Raw genomic sequence first — 18,076 nt, 5'->3', positions numbered from 1 at the left:
TTCATCTTCCGCAGAAATTGCAAACTGGGCCAAACAGGAGGTTAAAGGGACTGACTCTCCAAGTGGGGAGAGTGTTAGTAAAGCGTCCGGAATGTTGCACCCGAGTACCAGGGGAGGAAAACTGAGACATATTTGAACACGTCTCCCATTCACACGGTTGATCATACTCTGGGTTCCACATGCATGTTTTAGCAGAAGGAAGAATACCTTAAACCTGGAGAGTTGAGACCCATGGAATGGGTACCATGCAATATGACTTCAAAGGGTCTTCATTTGCTCACCGAACCTCTCCAATCCTATCACTGCTGCGTTTATGCCCCTGTACACACGCTTGATTCTCTTTTGGAGACATAGCATTCCATAGGTTTTAAGATACTTACTAGTCAGGTACATTCTTAGGCGTTTAATATGGGGTGTTGAGTCCATTTCATTGAGCAAGGAGTAGCTCTTGTCTATTCCATATTTGGCTTAAGGAACTTTATCTGTGCTCATTTCAATCTCTGGTTTTATGCAGCACCCCAACTCACCTTTCCCCTTAAGCAAGCATAAGTTGGTTTTCTAAATTTGAGACCCTGTTCTGTTTTGGAATTCAGTTCCTGTGTAGCCAAGTTTACATTCCGTGTATTAGTGATATCTTATGATGTTTCTTTTTCTGTGTGACTTATTTCAGTTAGAATCATCGTACCTGAATCCACTCATTATGCTGCTATGGCCCTGATGACATAGATTTCATTGCTGAGTGATACTGCATTGTACGCAAGTACCACAAGTTCTTTATCCATTTTTCACTTTCTGTGATATTGAACTTGTACGGTAAACGAGGTTCTTGTAAACAGAGGTGTCCCAAACTTTGGGGTGGCTGTGTCTTTTTGATTTTAATTTCCCTAAGCTATAGGACCATAAGTGGAAGTGCCCTAGGCTCTGTTGCTTTGTTTTTTAGATGTTTCAGGAAACACCATACACTTCTCCCGAGTGTCTGTTGGCAATTTCCATCCCGCCCATCAGCATAACAAGGCTCCCAGTTCTCCATGGCCTGTCCTGCCTTTCTGGATTTTACACCTTTTTCAGATGGCCCTTTTGACCGGGGGGAAGTGAGACTTCATTGTAGTGCAGATTTCCTTTGCAAGCTTGCTTGGTTGGCCAAAAAGGGCGTATGCGTTTTTTCCTGAATATATTCAGGAACAAACGCACGTCCTTTTTGGCCAAGTGCATCATTGTGGACGCTCTGCCTCTTTTCCTATGCTTTCAATGCAATTCCAGTCTACCTCCTGAAATCGGTTTCCTGCAATTCTGCCCCGCTTTCAAGTCCTCTTGGCAGCCTTACTTCAGTATATTTTTGGACGATAGCTGTCATTTATAACTCTGCAGGTTTGTGAATTACAGTGTCCCTGAGCTCCTTTCTTCAACTCGCTTTCTTGTGAGCTGGCCGCAACACCGCAGGATGGCTTCAGGCCCTAATCTTGTTCCGGCACGGCACGCTGAGCCTTTGGTTATTTCCTCTTCCTGGTGGGAAATGAGAGTTAAATTTGCGTGTCCAGACACCTCCAGCTAGTGTCTCATTGGTTCTCCCTATTCCTGTTCATCTTCCGCAGAAATTGCAAACTGGGCCAAACAGGTGGTTGAAGGCGCTGACTCTCCAAGTGGGGAGAGTGTTAGTAAAGCATCTGGAATGTTGCACAAGAGTACCAGGAGAGGAAAACTGAGACATATTTGAACACGTCTCCGATTCACACGGTTGATCATACTCTGGGTTCCAATGCATATTTTAGCTGAAGGAAGAATACCTTAAACCTGGAGAGTTGAGACCCGTGTAATGGGTACCATGCAATATGACTTCAAAGGGTATTCATTTGCTCACCGAACCTCTCCAATCCTATCACTGCTGCATTTATGCCCCTGTACACATGCTTGATTCTCTTTTGGAGACATAGCAATCCATAGGTTTTAAGATACTTACTAGTCAGGTACATTCTTAGGCGTTTAATATGCGGTGTTGAGTCCATTTCGTTGAGCAAGGAGTAGCTCTTGTCTATTCCATATTTGGCTTAAGGAACTTTATCTGTGCTCATTTCGATCTCTGGTTTTATGCAGCACCCCAACTCACCTTTCCCCTTAAGCAAGCATAAGTTGGTTTTCTAAATTTGAGACCCTGTTCTGTTTTGGAATTCAGTTCCTGTGTAGCCAAGTTTACATTCCGTGTATTAGTGATATCTTATGATGTTTCTTTTTCTGTGTGACTTATTTCAGTTAGAATCATCGTACCTGAATCCACTCATTATGCTGCTACGGGCCTGATGACATAGATTTCATTGCTGAGTGATACTGCATTGTACGTAAGTACCACAAGTTCTTTATCCATTTTTCACTTTCAGTGATATTGAACTTGTACGGTAACCGAAGTTCTTGTAAACAGAGGTGTCCCAAACTTTGGGGTGGCTGTGTCTTTTTGATTTTAATTTCCCTAAGCTATAGGACCATAAGTGGAAGTGCCCTAGGCTCTGTAGCTTTGTTTTTTAGATATTTCAGGAAACACCATACACTTCTCCCGAGTGTCTATGGCAATTTCCATCCCGCCCATCAGCATAACAAGGCTCCCAGTTCTCCATGGCCTGTCCTGCCTTTCTGGATTTTACACCTTTTTCAGATGGCCCTTTTGACCGGGGGGAAGTGAGACTTCATTGTAGTGCAGATTTCCTTTGCAAGCTTGCTTGGTTGGCCAAAAAGGGTGTATGCGTTTTTAACTGAATATATTCAGGAAAAAACGCATACGCCCTTTTTGGCCAAGTGCATCATTGTGGACGCTCTGCCTCTTTTCCTATGCTTTCAATGCAATTCCAGTCTACCTCCAGAAATCGGTTTCCTGCAATTCTGCCCCGCTTTCAAGTCCTCTTGGCAGCCTTACTTCAGTATATTTTTGGACGATAGCTGCCATTTATAACTCTGCAGGTTTGTGAATTACAGTGCCCCTGAGCTCCTTTCTTCAACTCGCTTTCTTTTGAGCTGGCCGCAACACCGCAGAATGGCTTCAGGCCCTAATCTTGTCCGGCACGGCATGCTGAGCCTTTGGTTATTTCCTCTTCCTGGTGGGAAATGAGAGTTAAATTTGCCCGTCCAGACACCTCCAGCTAGTCTCTCATTGGTTCTCGCTATTCCTGTTAATCTTCCGCAGAAATTGCAAACTGGGCCAAACAGGAGGTTAAAGGGACTGACTCTCCAAGTCGGGAGAGTGTTAGTAAAGCGTCTGGAAAGTTGCACCCAAGTACCAGGGGAGGAAAACTGAGACATATTTGAACATGTCTCCCGTTCACACGGTTGATCATACTCTGGGTTCCACATGCATGTTTTAGCTGAAGGAAGAATACCTTAAACCTGGAGAGTTGAGACCCGTGGAATGGGTACCATGCAGTATGACTTCAAAGGGTCTTCATTTGCTCACCGAACCTCTCCAATCCTATCACTGCTGCGTTTATGCCCCTGTACACACGCTTGATTCTCTTTTGGAGACATAGCAATCCATAGGTTTTAAGATACATACTAGTCAGGTACATTCTTAGGCATTTAATATGGGGTGTTGAGTCCATTTCGTTGAGCAAGGAGTAGCTCTTGTCTATTCCATATTTGGCTTAAGGAACTTTATCTGTGCTCATTTCAATCTCTGGTTTTATGCAGCAACCCAACTCACTTTTACCCTTAAGCAAGCATAAGTTGGTTTTCTAAATTTGAGACCCTGTTCTGTTCTGTAATTCAGTACCTGTGTAGCCAAGTTTACATTCCGTGTATTAGTGATATCTTATGATGTTTCTTTTTCTGTGTGACTTATTTCAGTTAGAATAATCGTACCTGAATCCACTCATTATGCTGCTATGGGCCTGATGACATAGATTTCATTGCTGAGTGATACTGCATTGTACGTAAGTACCACAAGTTCTTTATCCATTTTTCACTTTCTGTGATATTGAACTTGTACGGTAAACGAGGTTCTTGTAAACAGAGGCGTCCCAAACTTTGGGGTGGCTGTGTCTTTTTGATTTTAATTTCCCTAAGCTATAGGACCATAAGTGGAAGTGCCCTAGGCTCTGTTGCTTTGTTTTTTAGATGTTTCAGGAAACACCATACACTTCTCCCGAGTGTCTGTTGGCAATTTCCATCTCGCCCATCAGTATAACAAGGCTCCCAGTTCTCCATGGCCTGTCCTGCCTTTCTGGATTTTACGCTTTTTTCAGGTGGACGGTTTGACCAGGGGGAAGTGAGACTTCATTGTAGTGCAGATTTCCTTTGCAAGCTTGCTTGGTTGGCCAAAAAGTGTGTATGCGTTTTTAACTGAATATATTCAGGAAAAAACGCATACGCCCTTTTTGGCCAAGTGCATCATTGTGGACGCTCTGCCTCTTTTCCTATGCTTTCAATGCAATTCCAGTCTACCTCCAGAAATCGGTTTCCTGCAATTCTGCCCCGCTTTCAAGTCCTCTTGGCAGCCTTACTTCAGTATATTTTTGGACGATAGCTGCCATTTATAACTCTGCAGGTTTGTGAATTACAGTGCCCCTGAGCTCCTTTCTTCAACTCGCTTTCTTGTGAGCTGGCCGCAACACCGCAGGATGGCTTCAGGCCCTAATCTTGTCCGGCAAGGCACGCTGAGCCTTTGGTTATTTCCTCTTCCTGGTGGGAAATGAGAGTTAAATATGCCCGTCCAGACACCTCCAGCTAGTCTCTCATTGGTTCTCGCTATTCCTGTTCATCTTCCGCAGAAATTGCAAACTGGGCCAAACAGGAAGTTAAAGGGACTGACTCTCCAAGTCGGGAGAGTGTTAGTAAAGCGTCTGGAAAGTTGCACCCAAGTACCAGGGGAGGAAAACTGAGACATATTTGAACATGTCTCCCGTTCACACGGTTGATCATACTCTGGGTTCCACATGCATGTTTTAGCTGAAGGAAGAATACCTTAAACCTGGAGAGTTGAGACCCGTGGAATGGGTACCATGCAATATGACTTCAAAGGGTCTTCATTTGCTCACCGAACCTCTCCAATCCTATCACTGCTGCGTTTATGCCCCTGTACACATGCTTGATTCTCTTTCGGAGACATAGCAATCCATAGGTTTTAAGATACTTACTAGTCAGGTACATTCTTAGGTGTTTAATATGCGGTGTTGAGTCCATTTCGTTGAGCAAGGAGTAGCTCTTGTCTATTCCATATTTGGCTTAAGGAACTTTATCTGTGCTCATTTCGATCTCTGGTTTTATGCAGCAACCCAACTCACCTTTACCCTTAAGCAAGCATAAGTTGGTTTTCTAAATTTGAGACCCTCTTCTGTTCTGTAATTCAGTTCCTGTGTAGCCAAGTTTACATTCCGTGTATTACTGATATCTTATGATGTTTCTTTTTCTGTGTGACTTATTTCAGGTAGAATCATCGTACCTGAATCCACTCATTGTGCTGCTAAGGGCCTGATGACATAGATTTCTTTGCTGAGTGATATTGCTTTATACGTAAATACCACAACTTCTTTATCCATTTTTCACTTTCTGCGATGTTCAACTTGTACGGTAAACGAGGTTCTTGTAAACAGAGCCATTCCAAACTTTGTGGTGGCTGTGTCTTTTTGATTTTAATTTCCCTAAGCTATAGGACCATAAGTGGAAGTGCCCTAGGCTCTGTTGCTTTGTTTTTTAGATGTTTCAGGAAACACCATACACTTCTCCCGAGTGTCTGTTGGCAATTTACATCCCGCCCATCAGCATAACAAAGCTCCCAGTTCTCCATGGCCTGTCCTGCCTTTCTGGATTTTACACATTTTTCAGATGGCCCTTTTGACCGGGGGCATGTGAGACTTCATTGTAGTGCAGATTTCCTTTGCAAGCTGGCTTGGTTGGCCAAAAAGGGGCGTATGCGTTTTTTCCTGAATATATTCAGGAAAAAACGCATACGCACTTTTTGGCCAAGTGCATTATTGTGGACGTTCTGCCTCTTTTCCTATGCTTTCAATGCAATTCCAGTCTATCTCCTGAAATCGGTTTCTTGCAATTCTGCCCCGCTTTCAAGTCCTCTTGGCAGCCTTACTTCAGTATATTTTTGGACGATAGCTGTCATTTATAACTCTGCAGGTTTGTGAATTACAGTGCCCCTGAGCTCCTTTCTTCAACTCGCTTTCTTGTGACCTGGCGGCAACACGGCAGGATGGCTTCAGGCCCTAATCTGGTTCCGGCACGGCACGCTGAGCCTTTGGTTAATTCCTCTTCCTGGTGGGAAATGAGAGTTAAATTTGCCCGTCCAGACACCTCCAGCTAGTCTCTCATTGGTTCTCCCTATTCCTGTTCATCTTCCGCAGAAATTGCAAACTGGGCCAAACAGGAGGTTAAACGGACTGACTCTCCAAGTCGGGAGAGTGTAAGTAAAGCGTCTGGAATGTTGCACCCGAGTACCAGGGTATGAAAACTGAGACATATTTGAACACGTCTCCCGATCACATGGTTGATCATACTCTAGGTTCCACATGCATGTTTTAGCTGAAGGAAGAATATCTTAAACCTGGGTAGTTGAAACCCGTGTAATGGGTACCATGCAATATGACTTCAAAGGGTCTTCATTTCCTCACCGACCCTCTCCAATCCTATCACTGCTGCGTTTATGCCCCTGTACACATGCTTGATTCTCTTTCGTAGACATAGCAATCCATAGGTTTAAAGATACTTACTAGTCAGGTACATTCTTAGGCGTTTAGTATGCGGTGTTGAGTCCATTTCGTTGAGCAAGGAGTAGCTCTTGTCTATTCCATATTTGGCTTAAGGAACTTTATCTGTGCTCATTTCAATCTCTGGTTTTATGCAGCACCCCAACTCACCTTTACCCTTAAGCAAGCATAAGTTGGTTTTCTAAATTTGAGACCCTCTTCTGTTCTGTAATTCAGTTCCTGTGTAGCCAAGTTTACATTCCGTGTATTACTGATATCTTATGATGTTTATTTTTCTGTGTGACTTATTTCAGTTAGAATCATCGTACCTAAATCCACTCATTGTGCTGCTAAGGGCCTGATGACTTAGATTTCTTTGCTGAGTGATATTGCTTTATACGTAAATACCACAACTTCTTTATCCATTTTTCACTTTCTGCGATGTTGAACTTGTACTGTAAACGAGGTTCTTGTAAACAGAGCCATTCCAAACTTTGGGGTGGCTGTGTCTTTTTGATTTTAATTTCCCTAAGCTATAGGACCATAAGTGGAAGTGCCCTAGGCTCTGTTGCTTTGTTTTTTAGATGTTTCAGGAAACACCATACACTTCTCCCGAGTGTCTGTTGGCAATTTACATCCCGCCCATTAGCATAACAAGGCTCCCAGTTCTCCATGGCCTGACCTGCCTTTCTGGATTTTACACTTTTTTCAGATGGCCCTTTTGACCGGGGGGAAGTGAGACTTCATTGTAGTGCAGATTTCCTTTGCAAGCTTGCTTGGTTGGCCAAAAAGGGGCGTATGCGTTTTTTCCTGAATATATTCAGGAAAAAACGCATACGCCCTTTTTGGCCAAGTGCATCATTGTGGACGTTCTGCCTCTTTTCCTATGCTTTCAATGCAATTCCAGTCTACCTCCTGAAATCGGTTTCCTGCAATTCTGCCCCGCTTTCAAGTCCTCTTGGCAGCCTTACTTCAGTATATTTTTGGACGATAGCTGTCATTTATAACTCTGCAGGTTTGTGAATTACAGTGCCCCTGAGCTCCTTTCTTCAACTCGCTTTCTTTTGAGCTGGCCGCAACACCGCAAGATGGCTTCAGGCTCTAATCTGGTTCCGGCACGGCACGCTGAGCTTTTGGTTATTTCCTCTTCCTGGTGGGAAATGAGAGTTAAATTTGCCCATCCAGAAACCTCCAGCTAGTCTCTCATTGGTTCTCCCTATTCCTGTTCATCTTCCGCAGAAATTGCAAACTGGGCCAAACAGGAGGTTAAAGGCGCTGACTCTCCAAGTCGGGAGAGTGTTAGTAAAGCGTCTGGAATGTTGCACCCAAGTACCAGGGGAGGAAAACTGAGACATATTTGAACATGTCTCCCGTTCACACGGTTGATCATACTCTGGGTTCCACATGCATGTTTTAGCTGAAGGAAGAATACCTTAAACCTGGAGAGTTGAGACCCGTGGAATGGGTACCATGCAATATGACTTCAAAGGGTCTTCATTTGCTCACCGAACCTCTCCAATCCTATCACTGCTGCGTTTATGCCCCTGTACACACGCTTGATTCTCTTTTGGAGACATAGCAATGCATAGATTTTAAGATACATACTAGTCAGGTACATTCTTAGGCATTTAATATGGGGTGTTGAGTCCATTTCGTTGAGCAAGGAGTAGCTCTTGTCTATTCCATATTTGGCTTAAGGAACTTTATCTGTGCTCATTTCAATCTCTGGTTTTATGCAGCTCCCCAATTCACCTTTCCCCTTAAACAAGCATAAGTTGGTTTTCTAAATTTGAGATCCTGTTCTGTTTTGCAATTCAGTTCCTGTGTAGCCAAGTTTACATTCCGTGTATTAGTGATATCTTATGATGTTTCTTTTTCTGTGTGACTTATTTCAGTTAGAATAATCGTACCTGAATCCACTCATTATGCTGCTACCGGCCTGATGACATAGATTTCATTGCTGACTGATACTGTATTGTACGTAAGTACCACAAGTTCTTTATCCATTTTTCACTTTCTGTGATATTTAACTTGTACGGTAAACGTGGTTCTCGTAAACAGAGGCGTCCCAAACTTTGGGGTGGCTGTGTCTTTTTGATTTTAATTTCCCTAAGCTATAGGACCATAAGTGGAAGTGCCCTAGGCTCTGTTGCTTGGTTTTTTAGATGTTTCAGGAAACACCATACACTTCTCCCGAGTGTCTGTTGGCAATTTACATCCCGCCCATCAGCATAACAGGGCTCCCAGTTCTCCATGGCCTGTCCTGCCTTTCTGGATTTTACACTTTTTTCAGATGGCCCTTTTGACCGGGGGGAAGTGAGACTTCATTGTAGTGCAGATTTCCTTTGCAAGCTTGCTTGGTTGGCCAAAAAGGGCGTATGCGTTTTTTCCTGAATATATTCAGGAAAAAACGCATACGCCCTTTTTGGCCAAGTGCATCATTGTGGACGTTCTGCCTCTTTTCCTATGCTTTCAATGCAATTCCAGTCTACCTGCTGAAATCGGTTTCCTGCAATTCTGCCCCGCTTTCAAGTCCTCTTCGCAGCCCTACTTCAGTATATTTTTGGACGATAGCTGTCATTTATAACTCTGCAGGTTTGTGAATTACAGTGCCCCTGAGCTCCTTTCTTCAACTCGCTTTCTTGTGACCTGGCCGCAACACGGCAGGATGGCTTCAGGCCCTAATCTGGTTCCCGCATGGCACACTGAGCCTTTGGTTAATTCCTCTTTCTGGTGGGAAATGAGAGTTAAATTTGCCCGTCCAGACACCTCCAGCTAGTCTCTCATTGCTTCTCGCTATTCCTGTTCATCTTCCGCAGAAATTGCAAACTGGGCCAAACAGGAGGTTAAAGGGACTAACTCTCCAAGTCGGGAGAGTGTTAGTAAAGCGTCTGGAATGTTGCACCCGAGTACCAGGGTACGAAAACTGAGACATATTTGAACACGTCTCCCGATCACATGGTTGATCATACTCTACGTTCCACATGCATGTTTTAGGTGAAGGAAGAATACCTTAAACCTGGGTAGTTGAAACCCGTGGAATGGGTACCATGCAATATGACTTCGAAGGGTCTTCATTTCCTCACCGAACCTCTCCAATCCTATCACTGCTGCGTTTATGCCCCTGTACACATGCTTGATTCTCTTTCGGAGACATAGCAATCCATAGGTTTTAAGATACTTACTAGTCAGGTACATTCTTAGGCGTTTAATATGGAGTGTTGAGTCCACTTCGTTGAGCAAGGAGTAGCTCTTGTCTATTCCATATTTGGCTTAAGGAACTTTATCTGTGCTCGTTTCGATCTCTGGTTTTATGCAGCAACCCAACTCACCTTTACCCTTAAGCAAGCATAAGTTGGTTTTCTAAATTTGAGACCCTGTTCTGTTCTGTAATTCAGTTCCTGTGTAGGCAAGTTTACATTCCGTGTATTAGTGATATCTTATGATGTTTCTTTTTCTGTGTGACTTATTTCAGTTAGAATCATCGTACCTGAATCCACTCATTGTGCTGCTAAGGGCCTGATGACATAGATTTCTTTGCTGAGTGATATTGCTTTATACGTAAATACCACAACTTCTTTATCCATTTTTCACTTTCTGCGATGTTGAACTTGTACTGTAAACGAGGTTCTTGTAAACAGAGCCATTCCAAACTTTGGGGTGGCTGTGTCTTTTTGATTTTAATTTCCCTAAGCTATAGGACCATAAGTGGAAGTGCCCTAGGCTCTGTTGCTTTGTTTTTTAGATGTTTCAGGAAACACCATACACTTCTCCCCAGTGTCTGTTGGCAATTTACATCCCGCCCATCAGCATAACAAGGCTCCCAGTTCTCCATGGCCTGTCCTGCCTTTCTGGATTTTACACTTTTTTCAGATGGCCCTTTTGACCGGGGGGAAGTGAGACTTCATTGTAATGCAGATTTCCTTCGCAAGCTTGCTTGGTTGGCCAAAAAGGGCGTATGCGTTTTTTCCTGAATATATTCAGGAAAAAACGCATACGCCCTTTTTGGCCAAGTGCATCATTGTGGACGTTCTGCCTCTTTTCCTATGCTTTCAATGCAATTCCAGTCTACCTCCTGAAATCGGTTTCCTGCAATTCTGCCCCGCTTTCAAGTCCTCTTGGCAGCCTTACTTCAGTATATTTTTGGACGATAGCTGTCATTTATAACTCTGCAGGTTTGTGAATAACAGTGCCCCTGAGCTCCTTTCTTCAACTCGCTTTCTTTTGAGCTGGCCGCAACACCGCAGGATGGCTTCAGGCCCTAATCTGGTTCCGGCACGGCACGCTGAGCCTTTGGTTAATTCCTCTTCCTGGTGGGAAATGAGAGTTAAATTTGCCCGTCCAGACACCTCCAGCTAGTCTCTCATTGGTTCTCGCTATTCCTGTTCATCTTCCGCAGAAATTGCAAACTGGGCCAAACAGGAGGTTAAAGGGACTGACTCTCCAAGTGGGGATAGTGTTAGTAGAGCGTCTGGAATGTTGCACCCGAGTACCAGGGTACGAAAACTGAGACATATTTGAACACGTCTCCCGATCACATGGTTGATCATACTCTAGGTTCCACATGCATGTTTTAGCTGAAGGAAGAATACCTTAAACCTGGGTAGTTGAAACCCGTGGAATGGGTACCATGCAATATGACTTCAAAGGGTCTTCATTTGCTCACCGAACCTCTCCAATCCTATCACTGCTGCGTTTATGCCCCTGTACACATGCTTGATTCTCTTTCGGAGACATAGCAATCCATAGGTTTTAAGATACTTACTAGTCAGGTACATTCTTAGGCGTTTAATATGCGGTGTTGAGTCCATTTCGTCGAGCAAGGAGTAGCTCTTGTCTATTCCATATTTGGCTTAAGGAACTTTATCTGTGCTCATTTCAATCTCTGGTTTTATGCAGCACCCCAACTCACCTTTACCCTTAAGCAAGCATAAGTTGGTTTTCTAAATTTGAGACCCTGTTATGTTTTGTAATTCAGTTCCTGTGTAGCCAAGTTTACATTCCGTGTATTAGTGATATCTTATGATGTTTCTTTTTCTGTGTTACTTATTTCAGTTAGAATCATCGTACCTGAATCCACTCATTGTGCTCCTAAGGGCCTGATGACATAGATTTCATTGCTGAGTGATATTGCTTTGTAAGTAAATACCACAACTTCTTTATCCATTTTTCACTTTCTGCGATGTTGAACTTGTACTGTAAACAAGGTTCTTGTAAACAGAGCCGTGCCAAACTTTCAGGTGGCTGTGTCTTTTTGATTTTAATTTCCCTAAGCTATAGGACCATAAGTGGAAGTGCCCTAGGCTCTGTTGCTTTGTTTTTTAGATGTTTCAGGAAACACCATACACTTCTCCCGAGTGTCTGTTGGCAATTTACATCCCGCCCATCAGCATGACAAGGCTCCCAGTTCTCCATGGCCTGTCCTGCCTTTCTGGATTTTACACTTTTTTCAGATGGCCCTTTTGACCGGGGGGATGTGAGACTTCATTGTAGTGCAGATTTGCTTTGCAAGCTTGCTTGGTTGGCCAAAAAGTGCGTATGCTCTTTTTCCTGAATATATTCAGGAAAAAAAGCATACGCCCTTTTTGACCAAGTGCATCATTGTGGACGTTCTGCCTCTTTTCCTATGCTTTCAATGCAATTCCAGTCTACCTCCTGAAATCGGTTTCCTGCAATTCTGCCCCGCTTTCAAGTCCTCTTGGCAGCCTTACTTCAGTATATTTTTGGACGATAGCTGTCATTTATAACTCTGCAGGTTTGTGAATTACAGTGACCTTGAGCTCCTTTCTTCAACTCGCTTTCTTGTGAGCTGGCCGCAACACCGCAGGATGGCTTCAGGCCCTAATCTGGTTCTGGCATGGCACGGTGAGCCTTTAGTTACTTCCTCTTCCTGGTGGGAAATGAGAGTTAAATTTGCCCGTCCAGACACCTCCAGCTAGTCTCTCATTGGTTCTCGCTATTCCTGTTCATCTTCCGCAGAAATTGCAAACTGGGCCAAACAGGAGGTTAAAGGGACTGACTCTCCAAGTCGGGAGAGTGTTAGTAAAGCATCTGGGATGTTGCACCCGAGTACCAGGGTACGAAAACTGAGACATATTTGAACATGTCTCCCGATCACATGGTTGATCATACTCTAGGTTCCACATGCATGTTTTAGCTGAAGGAAGAATACCTTAAACCTGGGTAGTTGAAACCCGTGGAATGGGTACCATGCAATATGACTTCAAAGGGTCTTCATTTGCTCACCGAACCTCTCCAATCCTATCACTGCTGCGTTTATGTCCCTGTACACATGCTTGATTCCCTTTCGGAGACATAGCAATCCATAGGTTTTAAGATACTTACTAGTCAGGTACATTCTTAGGCGTTTAATATGCGGTGTTGAGTCCATTTCGTCGAGCAAGGAGTAGGTCTTATCTATTCCATATTTGGCTTAAGGAACTTTATCTGTGCTCATTTCAATCTCTGGTTTTATGCAGCACCCCAACTCACCTTTTCCCTTAAGCAAGCATAAGTTGGTTTTCTAAATTTGAGACCCTGTTATGTTTTGTAATTCAGTTCCTGTGTAGCCAAGTTTACATTCCGTGTATTAGTGATATCTTATGATGTTTCTTTTTCTGTGTTACTTATTTCAGTTAGAATCATCGTACCTGAATCCACTCATTGTGCTCCTAAGGGCCTGATGACATAGATTTCATTGCTGAGTGATACTGCATTGTACGTAAGTACCACAAGTTCTTTATCCATTTTTCACTTTCAGTGATATTGAACTTGTATGGTAAACGAGGTTCTTTTAAACAGAGGTGTCCCAAACTTTGGGGTGGCTGTGTCTTTTTGATTTTAATTTCCCTAAGTTATAGGACCATAAGTGGAAGTGCCCTAGGCTCTGTTGCTTTGTTTTTTAGATGTTTCAGGAAACAACATACACTTCTCCCGAGTGTCTGTTGGCAATTTCCATCCCGCCCATCAGCATAACAAGGCTCCCAGTTCTCCATGGCCTGTCCTGCCTTTCTGGATTTTACACTTTTTTCAGATGGCCCTTTTGACCGGGGGGAAGTGAGACTTCATTGTAATGCAGATTTCCTTCGCAAGCTTGCTTGGTTGGCCAAAAAGGGCGTATGCGTTTTTTCCTGAATATATTCAGGAAAAAACGCATACGCCCTTTTTGGCCAAGTGCATCATTGTGGACGTTCTGCCTCTTTTCCTATGCTTTCAATGCAATTCCAGTCTACCTCCTGAAATCGGTTTCCTGCAATTCTGCCCCGCTTTCAAGTCCTCTTGGCAGCCTTACTTCAGTATATTTTTGGACGATAGCTGTCATTTATAACTCTGCACGTTTGTGAATTACAGTGCCCCTGAACTCCTTTCTTCAACTCGCTTTCTTTTGAGCTGGCCTCAACACCGCAGAATGGCTTCAGGCCCTAATCTGGTTCCGGCACGGCACGCTGAGCCTTTGGTTATTTCCTCTTCCTGGTGGGAAATGAGAGTTAAATTTGCCCGTCCAGACACCTCCAGCTAATCTCTCATTTGTTCTCCCTATTCGTGTTCATCTTCCACAGAAATTGCAAACTGGGCCAAACAGGAGGTTAAAGGGACTGACTCTCCAAGTCGGGAGAGTGTTAGTAAAGCGTCTGGAATGTTGCACCCGAGTACCAGGGTACGAAAACTGAGACATATTTGAACACGTCTCCCGATCACACGGTTGATCATATTCTGGGTTCCACATGCATGTTTTAGCTGAAGGAAGAATACCTTAAACCTGGAGAGTTGAGACCCGTGGAATGGGTACCATGCAATATGACTTCAAAGGGTCTTCATTTGCTCACCGAACCTCTCCAATCCTATCACTGCTGCGTTTATGCCCCTGTACACATGCTTGATTCTCTTTTGGAGGCATAGCAATCCATAGGTTTTAAGACACATACTAGTCAGGTACATTCTTAGGCGTTTAATATGGGGTGTTGAGTCCATTACGTTGAGCAAGGAGTAGCACTTGTCTATTCCATATTTGGCTTAAGGAACTTTATCTGTGCTCATTTCAATCTCTGGTTTTATGCAGCACCCCAACTCACCTTTCCCCTTAAACAAGCATAAGTTGGTTTTCTAAATTTGAGATCCTGTTCTGTTTTGGAATTCAGTTCCTGTGTAGCCAAGTTTACATTCCGTGTATTAGTGATATCTTATGATGTTTCTTTTTCTGTGTGACTTATTTCAGTTAGAATCATCGTACCTGAATCCACTCATTGTGCTGCTAAGGGCCTGATGACATAGATTTCATTGCTGAGTGATATTGCTTTGTACGTAAGTACCACAAGTTCTTTATCCATTTTTCACTTTCTGCGATTTTGAACTTGTACTGTAAACGAGGTTCTTGTAAACAGAGCCATCCCAAACTTTGGGGTGGCTGTGTCTTTTTGAATTTAATTTCCCTAAGCTATAGGACCGTAAGTGGAAGTGCCCTAGGCTCTGTTGCTTTGTTTTTTAGATGTTTCAGGAAACACCATACACTTCTCCCAAGTGTCTGTTGGCAATTTACATTCCGCCCATCAGCATAACAAGGCTCCCAGTTCTCCATGGCCTGTCCTGCCTTTCTGGATTTTACACTTTTTTCAGATGGCCCTTTTGACCGGGGGGATGTGAGACTTCATTGTAGTGCAGATTTCCTTTGCAAGCTTGCTTGGTTGGCCAAAAAGGGCGTATGCGTTTTTTCCTGAATATATTCAGGAAAAAACGCATACGCCCTTTTTGGCCAAGTGCATCATTGTGGACGTTCTGCCTCTTTTCCTATGCTTTCAATGCAATTCCAGTCTACCTCCTGAAATCGGTTTCCTGCAATTCTGCCCCGCTTTCAAGTCCTCTTGGCAGCCTTACTTCAGTATATTTTTGGATGATAGCTGTCATTTATAACTCTTCAGGTTTGTGAATTACAGTGCCCCTGAGCTCCTTTCTTCAACTCGCTTTCTTTTGAGCTGGCCGCAACACCGCAGGATGGCTTCAGGCCCTAATCTGGTTCCGGCACGGCACGCTGAGCCTTTGGTTAATTCCTCTTCCTGGTGGGAAATGAGAGTTAAATTTGCCCGTCCAGACACCTCCAGCTAGTCTCTCATTGGTTCTCGCTATTCCTGTTCATCTTCTGCAGAAATTGCAAACTGGGCCAAACAGGAGGTTAAAGGGACTCACTCTCCAAGGCGGGAGAGTGTTAGTAAAGCATCTGGAATGTTGCACCCAAGTACCAGGGTACGAAAACTGAGACATGTTTGAACATGTCTCCCGATCACATGGTTGTTCATACTCTAGGTTCCACATGCATGTTTTAGCTGAAGGAAGAATACCTTAAACCTGGGTAGTAGAAACCCGTGGAATGGGTACCATGCAATATGACTTCAAAGGGTCTTCATTTGCTCACGAACCTCTCCAATCCTATCACTGCTGCGTTTATGCCCCTGTACACATGCTTGATTCTCTTTCGGAGACATAGCAATCCATAGGTTTTAAGATACTTACTAGTCAGGTACATTCTTAGGCGTTTAATATGCGGTGTTGAGTCCATTTCGTTGAGCAAGGAGTAGCTCTTGTCTATTCCATATTTGGCTTAAGGAACTTTATCTGTGCTCATTTCGATCTCTGGTTTTATGCAGCACCCCAACTCACCTTTACCCTTAATTAAGCATAAGTTGGTTTTCTAAATTTGAGACCCTGTTCTGTTCTGTAATTCATTTCCTGTGTAGCCAAGTTTATTGCGTGTATTACTGATATCTTATGATGTTTCTTTTTCTGTGTGACTTACTTCAGTTAGAATCATCATACCTGAATCCACTCATTGTGCTGCTAAGGGCCTGATGACATAGATTTCATTGCTGAGTGATATTGCTTTGTAAGTAAATACCACAACTTCTTTATCCATTTTTCATTTTCTGCGATGTTGAACTTGTACTGTAAACGAGGTTCTTGTAAACAGAGTCGTCCCAAACTTTGGGGTGGCTGTGTCTTTTTGATTTTAATTTCCCTAAGCTATAGGACCATAAGTGGAAGTGCCCTAGGCTCTGTTGCTTTGTTTTTTAGATGTTTCAGGAAACACCATACACTTCTGCGGAGTGTCTGTTGGCAATTTACATCCCGCCCATCAGCATAACAAGGCTCCCAGTTCTCCATGGCCTGTCCTGCCTTTCTGGATTTTACACTTTTTTCAGATGGCCCTTTTGACCGGGGGGAAGTGAGACTTCATTGTAGTGCAGATTTCCTTTGCAAGCTTGCTTGGTTGGCCAAAAAGGGCATATGCGTTTTTTCCTGAATATATTTAGGAAAAAACGCATACGCCCCTTTTGGCCAAGTGCATCATTGTGGACGTTCTGCCTCTTTTCCTATGTTTTCAATGCAATTCCAGTCTACCTCCTGAAATCGGTTTCCTGCAATTCTGCCCCGCTTTCAAGTCCTCTTGGCAGCCTTACTTCAGTATATTTTTGGATGATAGCTGTCATTTATAACTCTGCAGGTTTGTGAATAACAGTGCCCCTGAGCTCCTTTCTTCAACTCGCTTTCTTTTGAGCTGGCCACAACACCGCAGGATGGCTTCAGGCCCTAATCTGGTTACAGCACGGCATGCTGAGCCTTTGGTTAATTCCTCTTCCTGGTGGGAAATGAGAGTTAAATTTGCCCGTCCAGACACCTCCAGCTAGTCTCTCATTGGTTCTCGCTATTCCTGTTCATCTTCCGCAGAAATTGCAAACTGGGCCAAACAGGAGGTTAAAGGGACTGACTCTCCAAGTCGGGAGAGTGTTAGTAAAGCGTCTGGAATGTTGCACCCGAGTACCAGGGTACGAAAACTGAGACATATTTGAACACGTCTCCCGATCACATGGTTGATCATACTCTAGGTTCCACATGCATGTTATAGCTGAAGGAAGAATACCTTAAAACTGGGTAGGTGAAACCCGTGGAATGGGTACCATGCAATATGACTTCAAAGGGTCTTCATTTGCTCACCGAACCTCTCCAATCCTATCACTGCTGCGTTTATGCCCCTGTACACACGCTTGATTCTCTTTTGGAGACATAGCAATCCATAGGTTTTAAGATACTTACTAGTCAGGTACATTCTTAGGCGTTTAATATGCGGTGTTGTGTCCATTTCGTTGAGCAAGGAGTAGCTGTTGTCTATTCCATATTTGGCTTAAGGAACTTTATCTGTGCTCATTTCAATCTCTGGTTTTATGCAGCTCCCCAACTCACCTTTCCCCTTAAGCAAGCATAAGTTGGTTTTCTAAATTTGAGACCCTGTTCTGTTCTGTAATTCAGTTCCTGTGTAGCCAAGTTTACATTCCGTGTATTACTGATATCTTATGATGTTTCTTTTTCTGTGTGACTTATTTCAGTTAGAATCATCGTACCTGAATCCACTCATTGTG

At 43.6% G+C, this 18,076-nt stretch overlaps 1 long non-coding RNA gene across 3 annotated transcripts; it reads left to right on the top strand.

Annotated features, from left to right (window-relative positions):
* The first annotated feature begins 5,401 nt into the window (after positions 1 to 5,401).
* LOC307181348 lies at positions 5,402 to 12,528 on the top strand. Of its 3 annotated transcripts, none has more exons than XR_013826471.1 (6): positions 5,402 to 5,490; positions 6,330 to 6,388; positions 6,986 to 7,071; positions 8,567 to 8,652; positions 11,727 to 11,808; positions 12,427 to 12,528. It is a non-coding gene; the product is annotated as an uncharacterized lncRNA (long non-coding RNA). The 3 variants fall into 3 exon arrangements; XR_013826472.1 differs by having other exon boundaries at positions 6,330 to 6,427; XR_013826470.1 differs by lacking the exon at positions 6,330 to 6,388.
* The last annotated feature ends 5,548 nt before the right edge of the window (positions 12,529 to 18,076 follow it).

This window comes from Stenella coeruleoalba (genome assembly GCF_951394435.1).
Source record: "Stenella coeruleoalba genome assembly, contig: scaffold_32, whole genome shotgun sequence".
Lineage (NCBI taxonomy): Eukaryota > Metazoa > Chordata > Mammalia > Artiodactyla > Delphinidae > Stenella > Stenella coeruleoalba.
This window is presented reverse-complemented; position numbering and strand designations above follow the sequence as displayed.